Source organism: Ictalurus furcatus, unplaced genomic scaffold (assembly GCF_023375685.1).
Source record: "Ictalurus furcatus strain D&B unplaced genomic scaffold, Billie_1.0 ctg6, whole genome shotgun sequence".
NCBI classification, from domain to species: domain Eukaryota; kingdom Metazoa; phylum Chordata; class Actinopteri; order Siluriformes; family Ictaluridae; genus Ictalurus; species Ictalurus furcatus.
The window spans coordinates 77,246-88,435 of record NW_026521049.1 but is presented as its reverse complement, the minus strand read 5'-3'; the positions used below and the strand labels follow the sequence as shown (position 1 = coordinate 88,435).

Genomic DNA, 11,190 nt, shown 5'->3' with positions numbered 1-11,190 from the left:
ATGGGTACATACATGCACTTGTCCGTTACGGGAACCTGCCTGTAGTTCTATCTCTGCGCAAATCCATTCTCACCCCAAGAACACATTCTTTAGGTTCAACTATTTCCCATTTCTCATCATAATATTTATGTCTCCTTGACTCAGTGTTTAATGCTGAAAAAGGATTACTTAATTGATCAAAACAGTGTTCAGTTCTTCTACAAGTGTCTGAACTTGTACTTTCAGGAGTATCAGTTTTAAGAACTGCATCTCATGCTTGGATTTTAACATCATTAACAACTTCTTCCATTGAACAAACAATTGTTTGGACAGCACTTTCAGAAAGACCTGATGCTTGCAAATGAGCAACAATTGATCCACACACTGAAGATAGCTGACTTGTAACAACAGAACTTTGTGAAGTATGTAAAGTGGCAACAGAATTTGGGCGATCATTTGAACATTCCGCCTTCATATTGTCCCTGAGTGGAAAGATCCTGATTAGTATCAATCTCTTGATCCATAGTGTGACTATGTACCTTGCTGAGGTGTTTTCGGAAGCCACTATAAGTACAAAATGATAACGGGCGACCTGGCTCTCCACATTTTAAATGTAACTTTTTGCTAAGATATAAACCATGTTGAAATTTTAAATGTTGACGAAGAACCAAACAAGTTCTGAGGTGTGCTTTACATACAAAACATGTGAACATCTTCAAGGCTGTTAATCTCACTGCAGCAATCATGCTCGAAGTTCTTTAACACGCGGGCTCTCCTTTGCTCTTCCGACATCGATGTTATAGATAGTGGTTTGGATAAATGTGTAGAAATTACAAAGAGCTTCATCATATGAGAAACTGAAGACATAGTGAACTTTGAACAGTTCATCAAAAGCTGCCACTGATGTGTGTGCCTTACATGGGATCGCCTTTTGGTCGATAATAACGTAGAACTTTGGGATATCCTTCTTTCGCTCACTGATGCAGAGGAGGAATGGTTGTCTTGTGTCAGCACTCTCAATGAAGGTAGTCACACTGGCTCCTTCCTGAAGGTCAGCAAAGGGACATAAAATAAATATGAAAATAAAACTGCATGTTTTTTTTACATTATCACTAGCACCGTCACATCTTGTTTGCAGGTGGAGTAAGCAAAATGAGATGCAGGTCTCAGAATCCCAAAATAATCTACACCTCAAGAGTTCCTAAAATTAAGATCTGATGTTTAAATAGTAACTTTTGCATACCTTAAGATATCTCACAAGATGGCTGGTTGCTTGAGCTGAACTGATCTTGGATATTTTTTTTCTGGCCTCTTGAGGTTAGAGGGAGCAGATGCAGCTGCAAAAGGATTGAGGACATATCGCTGTCCCATCGTAAAGACATCACAAAATAATTAAATGATCTCTCTTTAATTATTTTTTTAAAGACTGGAACATTTTTAAAATACAAAACAGTTTATACTGACCATTGTAGTCCTCAGATTCAGGTTCAGTTCCTGACAGCAGCTCGCCCATATTCTTAAGAGTCTTGCAGTCTGCAATGATTTTTGGCTTGAAGAATATTGACCACTTTGCCAGGAACTTCTGAGACACTTCGTCACCAAACATCATGGAGAAATCCTGGTCGATCTATAAACAAGGTTTATACAGGTTTAAACATAACGGACATAAATGGATAAAAGGTCAAATACTAAAAATTAAGATCTGCTGTGTTATTTATGCATACATTTGGGATATAAAAGATTAGAACGTTGAATTTCTCAGTTTGGACCGGCCTGTTGGTGTTACGGTGATCATTGAACAACTCCTTTCTCTACTGTACCAGTGAACTCATTTAATAACTACAGAGAAAATTTCCTTTTCAAAACTATTTCCAAAGCTAAAGATTTTCTTACCAATCCAGGTACATCAAGGAAACGAGGGAACAAATCCAGGACTGAAGATGGTGCATCCTCACCGACCACCTTCTGCCGATACTGGAAAGTCGCTCATCTTCTCTTTGACCACAGATTCATCAGTGGAATATCGTATCGTAGATATCGCCTCCCTGCACTCCTCACCAAATTGCTGTTGACAGAATAACAGAGATTCTCGTCTGGTTTTTGGACCATCCTGAAGAACAGTCTTGGAATGACACCGGGAGCCAGCACAGGTGTTACGTTGAACTGTCTTGATCCTCCATGCAATGAAGCCACTATTACCCTCAGGATCATAGTAGTGTTCCTGTTTAAGAAAAGACCCAAAGAGAGGCATCTCGTGCTTGGCTTCAAGAATGAATTACTCAACACAGTAAGTTCACACAATGACTATATAACACTACAAAAACAAGTGGAAAATACAAAGCTGAGCAACCTATAAACACTCATCTAAAACAAGATCATTTTAACTTTAAAACTATAAAAGGGAAGAAAATATAAAAACACACTGGTTTGGGTTTTCAGACAGAACTTACATATCCATGTTTGGAGAAAGGATCTTGGAGGTATGGAAAAAGTGTCACAATTCCCAGTGCATAATTCGTCTTGACGATGGAATCATCCTTTCAAATAAATCAATTTACTTTGCAAGCGTGTATGTTTTGCAAGAAGTTAAAGGATAAATTCCCCTTTTATAGCAACACAGAATAGCATTCTTTAGCTGCGCCACATGAATCTGTTGTGATGACAAAGGGAGGGAAGTGACCTCCAATTCTTACCCATGTAGCTCTAACATGTCTGCAACCAGGACGTTCACCATCTGTTAGTGTTTTGGTCTTTTCATACTCCTTGAAGATTTCCTCACCCTTTGGATTGGCCCTCAGAACACAATCAACTTTCTGCCAAAACATCTTACATTGTTATGACATGCTCATGGAAATTTAAGAGGATTTTTAATGCCTTTCCTTTATGCCGAGAATACATTTACAAAACACTTCTACAGATAAGTATCAATAATAAACAATTATGTAATTGAGGATTTTAAATGCATTTATTCAAAGCTTACCTGTCTTGCTTCATTCTGGTCCATTAACCCTGTTGGGTTCCTCCTCTTTCTTGTGGACTCCAGGACAATTGTGGAATCTGATGAATGGGATGAAGCTGGGGATAGTGGAGTCAGTACAGAGGAGGATGCTTGATCTGAGACCAGTTGAACATCCAGATGTACAAAATCACAGACAGAACAAAATCAATTTAAATGTACATGTATTTATCAGTAACAAAAGCATTTCAACAAATACTTGAATGGTTACATAAAAAAATATAAAGTATATTATCTTCATTAAGTACTTTTTACGAATAAGATGTACTTAACGTAATGATCAATAGTATAGCAAATGATAATAGTTTGAGGTCCCTCAAAAAGATATTTTAGACTCTGCTCCTAGGTAACTTCATGTGTTCCCTACGTGGCCTCATCTATTTCACTCGAGAATATCCACAAATAGGGAAGAAGATTACAAAAATAAAGGTAATGTATACAATAATTATCGTGAACGGGTTTAAAAAAGGGGAGAGAGAGTAATAGTAATCATGTAATATTTCTTGGCTAACTACCACAAACTTGGAACAGAATACCCCTTCTGGGAAACTGCCGTTCCCGAGTTTGGACACACGAGGGCAGTCAAGCTCCATCCAACACAACGCCGCCTGAAACAGAAGGCAGGTTTGGGCTATTTTACACTGACGCAGCTCATCAGCGTTATTACTGTGCATTGTCTAGTTTTCACGTATCAAGGACAATACACGGAGCTTCTGAACTGTTTAACAGCATCATCATTATGATTTAATTTTTAAAGAACGCACCCTCTTCTCTAGACATGGAAATGTTGGGTTTTTTAAGTTTACATTGTCACACAGCAGCTGTACAGATATCTGGATATATTATTTCAGTGTCCATTCTTAAACACGACAGATGAACAAACAAAGAAACTAACCACATGAAAAGGTTAGATAGACCAATGATTAAATACTACCCTGCTCAAATGAATACAGAGGCCAGCTCTGATACCACAACGTTTAAAAACCTCGACATTCGCGGCGTCATAAAGGGAACAACCGTCAAGCATACCATCAGGAAACTTATAGAACTCTGAACGTGACGTCATAACAGATCTTATGGCTCGCTGCTCCGATTTGACTATATATGTCTGTGCGCGCGCCGGGGAGACTGACCTGGACACGGTATAAGGACAGCACACAAACACATTTAAAACATATTAACACATTAACATTATATCATGTACATAGCAGTATAGTTATCATAATAAAGTACACAAATTTACTGCTAATAGTAACATTATTAATGTCTTTCTAATCTCATTAGTCATTTCATTCTCATCACTGCTCCTACATAACTTCATGTGTTCCCTAGGTGGCCTCATCTATTTCACTCGAGAATATTGCTGGCTCAAATTTAGCCTATTACCTGAAGACACTTAAAAATTCAACATAGAAGCAAATACTCACATCTGCAAACCCAGTTGGAGATAGAAAAATAAGACAACAGCCGTGAGGGAGAAGAAGCAAGGTTCCAGATTTATTGGTTCCGTTCCACCACACGAGATCCACACCGATGAGAATTCTCAGAAGTTATCTAAAAAACCAGAGCTGAAGCTCTTCTATTTATACAGTTTTCTTAGGGTCAGGATGACCCAGACACGAATGTGTTTTAGAAAGAGCTTATCAAAATTACCATTCTGTTTTAGAAAGGGCTCATCAAAATTACCAGTATGTTTTGAAAAGAGCCTTTTCCAAACACCATTAGGTTTGAAAGAGGTACGAGACACAACATTTCGGAGAGACCTTGGTCTCACAGTTATCTCGCGTGTGCAACGTGACTCAACTACCCTTATAAATGGCCCCTCTTGGTTCTCTCTTAAAAATTAAGGCCTTCGTCTGTATTACTCCTGACCTTTTCTCGTGAGACAAGACTCTTCCCCACCTCCAAGTATATTATGAGTAAGTTTCTTTCACATTCTTCTGTATTTCTGGTTTATAATTTCTTTTCATATTTGCTCTACATTTCTGTTATATATATATATATATATATATATATATATATATATATATATATATATATATATATATGGTTATACTGCTTGCAAGTGGTTTACTGTACTCCCTATGTCATAATATCATTATATTATCCTTATAATATCTTAATACTCCTTTTATTATTCTTATAATGTTCTGTTTTCCTTCTGTGTGTGTGTGCGTGGTGGCATAGGCCTGTGTGTGTGTGTGTGTGTCTCTTAGTTGGCCGTCCACCTACGCTCTGAGGCCTGCCGCACTAATCAAATACATGTATGGTTTGCTGTGTGTTGTGTCTTAGGTAAACATCCGTTCATACAGTGCACCAGACCGGTGAATTCTCAATAAGATTACATATTACTAATACTAGGTCTCCCTCGTGTTTATTTCATGTATATTTTATATACAACAATATCCACAAATAGGGAAGAAGATTACAGAGATGAAGGCTTAAAACGTGCTTGAATGATAAAAAGTCAATAAATACAAAATCACTAAATAACTTTAAAGGGTTTATTTTCTATAGAACATGAATACAATCCTTTCACTCAAAATAGGACTCCCCGCTGCAGACCCTCCTCCAACGTTTTCAAAAAAGCACCTAGCGTCATATCTAGTGACTTTTTAGACAAACCTTAGCTACTTTCTGTAGAAGAGAATGGCCAGTACTGCCCGGTGAGTGTGAGGTCCTGCTTTCCCCCCGGAGACACGCCTCTCTCTGCAGCTACTCTGTTCAGTGAGGGGCAGAGAGGAGCAGCACGTTCATTCACTTCTAACTTTCTCTCTGAGAGATTATTTTACATGGAAATATAGCACGAAATCACAGTGCACCCGTTGTCTTTAACTTATGTGTGTGGTGGTTTAGTCAGATGACGTCATGGTTATAAAATCAGAATTTTAGCAGTGTAGATCAGCAGCTTGGAAAAGGTTTGAAAGTGACTGCTGGTGAACATGTAGTCTCTTATTGGGCCGTGGTTCAGTCACTATTTCATATTCATCCTGTTGTCTGACAACAGAAACAGAAAAAATACGTAAATGAAAACAGCTTTATTGGGAATTTGGCTGTAAAGGGCTGACTTTAGGCAGAATGAAAGTACGATGTAATGATGTAATGAATATGCTAATTAGCGCATGACATCATCTAGAAACGTGTGGACACAGTGCTCCTGTCACTCAATTGGAGTATTTTAACATTATAGTGAAGATGAATCAGTGCCTGGGAAATACAAATTTAGTCCATCACGGCTGGGAAAAGGAGCTATATTAAAATTGGCAGTTTTTATTATTATTATTATTAATAATAATATTTTTTGGAATTTAAAAAGAAGAAATAAAGAATATGTTTGAATGACATCTCTTGTATAGTCCATGAAAACAAAAGCATACACAATATTTGAAAAGTGCTTGAAAGTCCTGGAATTTCATTATGAAGCATCTGTACAGACCCTGTTATATGTACTATGTGATTGATGTATTAAACATGCCTCTTGATTTCTGGGTTTAGCATAGTTATACCTCGGTTTGAGTTTAAAACAATAGCTAGATTTACTGGTAGAATAATGCTAGTTAAGTTTCTCTCACAAATATTATTCAGTAGATAAAGTATATTCAGTAGCTTTTCTGGGATAGTGAGAATTTAGGTTAATATAGTAGAAAACAAAACACTCAGATTATCCTGGTTGTAACAACTGCTCATTCATCTGTACACCTTTACAGTTTTCACTGCAGATATATCATCAGCTTTATTGAACAATACTCAGAATCCTTGTCACCTCCAAGCCAATCAGTCATCAGTCATGATGAATTTTTGTATGGTTGGAAGCATGTTTAAAACACAGAAAGTGCTGAGATCATGTAAGAATGAGGTTTTACTCACTGGCATAAATGTGTTCACTTTAAACTTTGTTCCTTCCCTTAAACACTTACCTGCTTGAGAATTTGAATGATGATTCTCAGTACAGCACATTACCAAATATTAATGGGCTTTAAATTTATTTATTTATTTGTGACAATTATGGGATTTTCTAATTTGTTTAATATGTGAACTTTTTTTATTATTATTATGGCTCATCAAGGTTCAGAGCATTCCATTCTCTTAAATCAACATTTCCCATTGTTAGTATCAGAATCTTATTTAACATGCAACATATTCAATAATCTGTAACTAAGACTCAATAAAGAAATTCTGATTACACAGAGTGTCCAGAATGTCTCTGAAACACTTCAGCCTATGATTAGCCATGGATTCCTGAGAGGACACTGTAGCAGTCTCTGAGGATTTCTTCTTATCACTCCACTTTTAAAAAAACAACAAACCACTAAATACTGGATTCTTCTTCTTTTATTTTGATTGTCAGTGCTCAACTCAAACCAACAGCAGTATTATTAATAATATCAGGAATGATTGTGTCTAAAATCAACCACTGATTATATCCCACTTGCTTGTTTCTAGATTGTATGATTTATTTAGCCAAATCTAAACTCACCATTCCAACATATCCATTTGTGTAACTGGATACTCAGGATAATGAAATTTCGCTCTGGTTTCCATCCACCCACCCTTCCATTTTCTATATCTCCTATCATACAGGGTCACAGAGAACCTTGAGCCTATCCCAGAGATCATAGGACACAGGACAGGGAACACCCTGGACAGGGTACCAGTCCATCGCAAAGCACACTCACATACACATTCACACACCCATTCATACACTACAGACACTTTGGACATACCAATCAGCCTACCATGCATGTCCTTGGACAGAGGGAGCAGCACAGGGAGAACACGCAAACTACGCACACACAGGGTTGTGGTGGGAATCAAACCCCCAACCCTGGAGGTGGGAGGCGAACGTGCTTAGCACTAAGCCACCGTGCGCCCCACTCTGGTCTCTTTAATTTAATAAAAATGCGACACACAGAATAGCACAATGCGCTATTAAATAAATAGTGGGTGACTGTGTTTTCTATATAGTGTATATGCACTGTGAATGACTTCTTATTTAAAAACATAAATGTAACTGACATGCTGCTTTATTAAATCATAGCAACTTGAGCACCTGCCTAGCCCAACTCTGAATATGAGGAACTTTCCTACACAAATATTGACGTAACTATTCACCCATTCTCACACCAATGGTAGCAGAGCTACCATGCAAGGTGCTAACCTGACATCAGGAGCAACTTGGGGTTCAGTGTCTTGCCCAAGGACACTTCGAGTCATGTGGGCCAAGAATCGAACCACCAACCCTACAATTAGACAACCTGCTCTACCACCTGAGCCACAGCCACCAACTAGATAACTAGATGTTTAAGTCAGCCTATCCCATTCCTTCATTTTCTTGTTACATATAGATGTCTCTTAAGTGTTTCCTACATGTATATTTTTTAAATTTGCATGTCTACCAATATGTAAGCCAATGCATATGTTTTACACTACTAATACAAAATGTCCGTGAGGCCTTCCACACCCATCAAAATATTGCCATCACACTGTGACAGAAAAAAATATAACAATGATGCTTTAGAATTAGATAAATAAAGTTCCTGCAAGATATGAATTGAACTTTTCATTTAGAACTCAAAAAGTACATTAATGGCTTTTGTAATGAACACTGTGTATCCCATGTAGCACACTAACCCTAATGTGTATGACCGCATGTACTATGTTGCAATAATAATAGTAATGATGATGATTATTATTATTGTCAAATAATCACTTCACTGGACAGGAATGTGATGATGTAACGACACAGGACAGTTAGCAGGAAGTAAGCGCAGGAGCGCCGTCTTTATTGATAAACAAACTAACAGAACACAAGAAACGCGGTCTATGCTGAACAGGACTAGCTGGATCAACCATGGAACTACAGTCTAGGCATTACTCGAAAACAGAACATGGAACTGAGACCGCTAGCATGCTACACGCATTCTAACACAGCGCTAACGCTATACTCCTTAAACACTACTAACGTTACAAACTATAATACTGCGCGAAGTGCGCAGCCACACGAGGGGTTTAAATAACCAACATAATTAAACTAAAGCATAGACACCTGGAGAAATAAAGACACACCCTCGAACATAAGCCAATACCTGGACAGGAAGTAAATCAAAACAAACGAGCCGCGCGTGTCCATATGTCAGAGTCTCGTGCACGCGCGCTCTGCAGCAGTCTTTGCGCTTCGACGCCGCAGCGCCATCCACCGGCGGAAACGTAACAGATGTAAAAACAGACTTAAAAACATTGAGTCATTTAATACAGGTCAACTGTTTTCTATTATACAAGCAGCGTGTGTGTGTTCTGTTTCATTTTCTTTTCAGGGATAAACATACTGGAGGATTTTTTGTTGATCTGGCACAAAATTAAAAGGAACTAAATTACATTAAAAAGGGGGAACCTTTGGGTACCAAGGTTATAAGTTATAAACTAGGGAACATTGAGAGAGAGAGAGAGAGAGAGAGAGAGAGAATTGGCATGTGGTCTGCGCCTCTATAGCACCGCTGTTCTACAGTAAGTGCCGAGGGCGAGACCTGAATGTCGGGCTGCCAGATAGCTTCATTTCAACTATAACTATTAAATGGATGGGAGTGGGGGTGGGGTTAACATTTGACCAACCAAAATCATTTCAAAAGTGAGACATGTAAAAGTCCCTGAGGAACCCAGGGTAACTTCTAAGCAAACAAAGGCCTCTCTCACATTGGCTAATGTTAATGTTCATGAGTTCACCATCAGGAGAACACTGAACAACAATGGAGTGAATTACAGTGTTACAAGGAGAAAGCCACTGCTCTCCAAAAAGAACATTACAGCCCATCTGCAGTTTGCTAAAGATTATGTGGAAAAGTCTTTTGGAAAAATGTTTTGTGTGAAAAAATATAACCTTTTGGTTTAAATAAGAAGTGTCATGTTTGGAGAAAGCAAACACTACATTCCAGCATAAGAACCTTACTTATAAGAACCTTTCAATAATTGATGGAACAATGAATTCTGAATTATAACAGTGAATTCTAAAGGAAAGTTTCAGGACATCTGTCTGTGAACTGAATCTCAAGAGAAAGTGGGTCATGCAGCAGGCCAACAACCCTAAGCACAAAAAGCACATAAGGGTCCACCAAAGTATGGTTAAAAGAGAATAAAATTCATGTTTCAGAATTTGCCAAGTCAATGTCCTGACCTTAATCCAATAGAAATGTTGTGGAAGGACCGCAAACAAGCAGTTCATGTCAGGAAAATCACCAGCATTCCAGAGCTGAAGCTGTTCTGTACTGAGAAACGAGCTAAAATTCGTACAAGCCGATGTGCAGGACTGATCAACAGTAAAAACAGGGACAATGTTTAGTTTCGGTTATTTCTGACCAAGGGGTTCACACCATATGCTGAAAGCAAAGGTTCACATAGGATCACATAATAGAAAGAAAACATTCTACACACCGTTATACCACCAGCAGCAGTCTGGACTGTTGACACAAGGCAGGTTCATGCTGCTGTTGCCAATGTCTGACCCTATCATCTACATGTCACAACAGAAATCAAGATTCATCAAATCAGGCAATGTTTTTCCATGCTTCAACTGTCCAGTTCCAGTGAGTCCACGCCCACTCTAGCCTCAGGTTCCTGTTCTTGGCTCACAGACAGGAGTGGAACCTAATATGGTTGTAGCTTATCCACCTCATTTGGTTAGACGTATTGTATGTTGCAAGAGGGTTTTCTGCTCCCCACACTTGTAAAGAATTATCATTACCATAGCCTTTCTGTCAGCTCGAACCAGTCTGTCCATTCTCCTCTGTCCTCTCTCATCAACAAGGTGTTTGTTTTTCTCCACCATTCTGTGTAAACTCAAGAGATTGCTGTCTGTGAAAATCCCAGATCAGCCTCTAAAATTCTCAAACCAGCTCGTCTGGCACCAACATTCATACCATCATCACTGAGATCACTGAGATTCTGATGTTTGGTGTGAATATTAACTGAAGCTTACTGAAATACTTACCTGTATCTGCATGATTTTATGCATTCCGCAGCTGCCACATGAATTAGTTAAGTTCTTTTTCAAACACATCCTGCAAAAGCAAATAAGATCGGCACTCCAGTTGCTTTGAGTAGCCTAATGCAAAATGTATTCAAAATACTATTCTTCCTAAAACAGATCATTAAGAACTCCAAAACACCTGAAACTGGATTCAAGGCACTGTATACAGTGTTAC

At 38.4% G+C, this 11,190-nt stretch overlaps 2 long non-coding RNA genes across 3 annotated transcripts; one reads left to right on the top strand and one right to left on the bottom strand.

The window, feature by feature from the left end:
• Positions 1–890: 890 nt before the first annotated feature.
• LOC128604632 (uncharacterized) lies at positions 891–3,993 on the bottom strand. 2 transcript variants are annotated; one of them, XR_008385223.1, is made up of 4 exons: positions 3,930–3,993; positions 2,960–3,603; positions 1,223–2,792; positions 891–1,024 (listed from the first exon to the last, which is right to left on the bottom strand). It is a non-coding gene; the product is annotated as an uncharacterized LOC128604632 (long non-coding RNA). The 2 variants fall into 2 exon arrangements; XR_008385224.1 differs by lacking the exon at positions 3,930–3,993 and having other exon boundaries at positions 2,960–3,372; positions 3,511–3,593.
• Positions 2,136–5,562, top strand: LOC128604633 (uncharacterized). Its single transcript, XR_008385225.1, has 3 exons — positions 2,136–2,266; positions 3,023–4,914; positions 5,183–5,562. It is a non-coding gene; the product is annotated as an uncharacterized LOC128604633 (long non-coding RNA).
• The last annotated feature ends 5,628 nt before the right edge of the window (positions 5,563–11,190 follow it).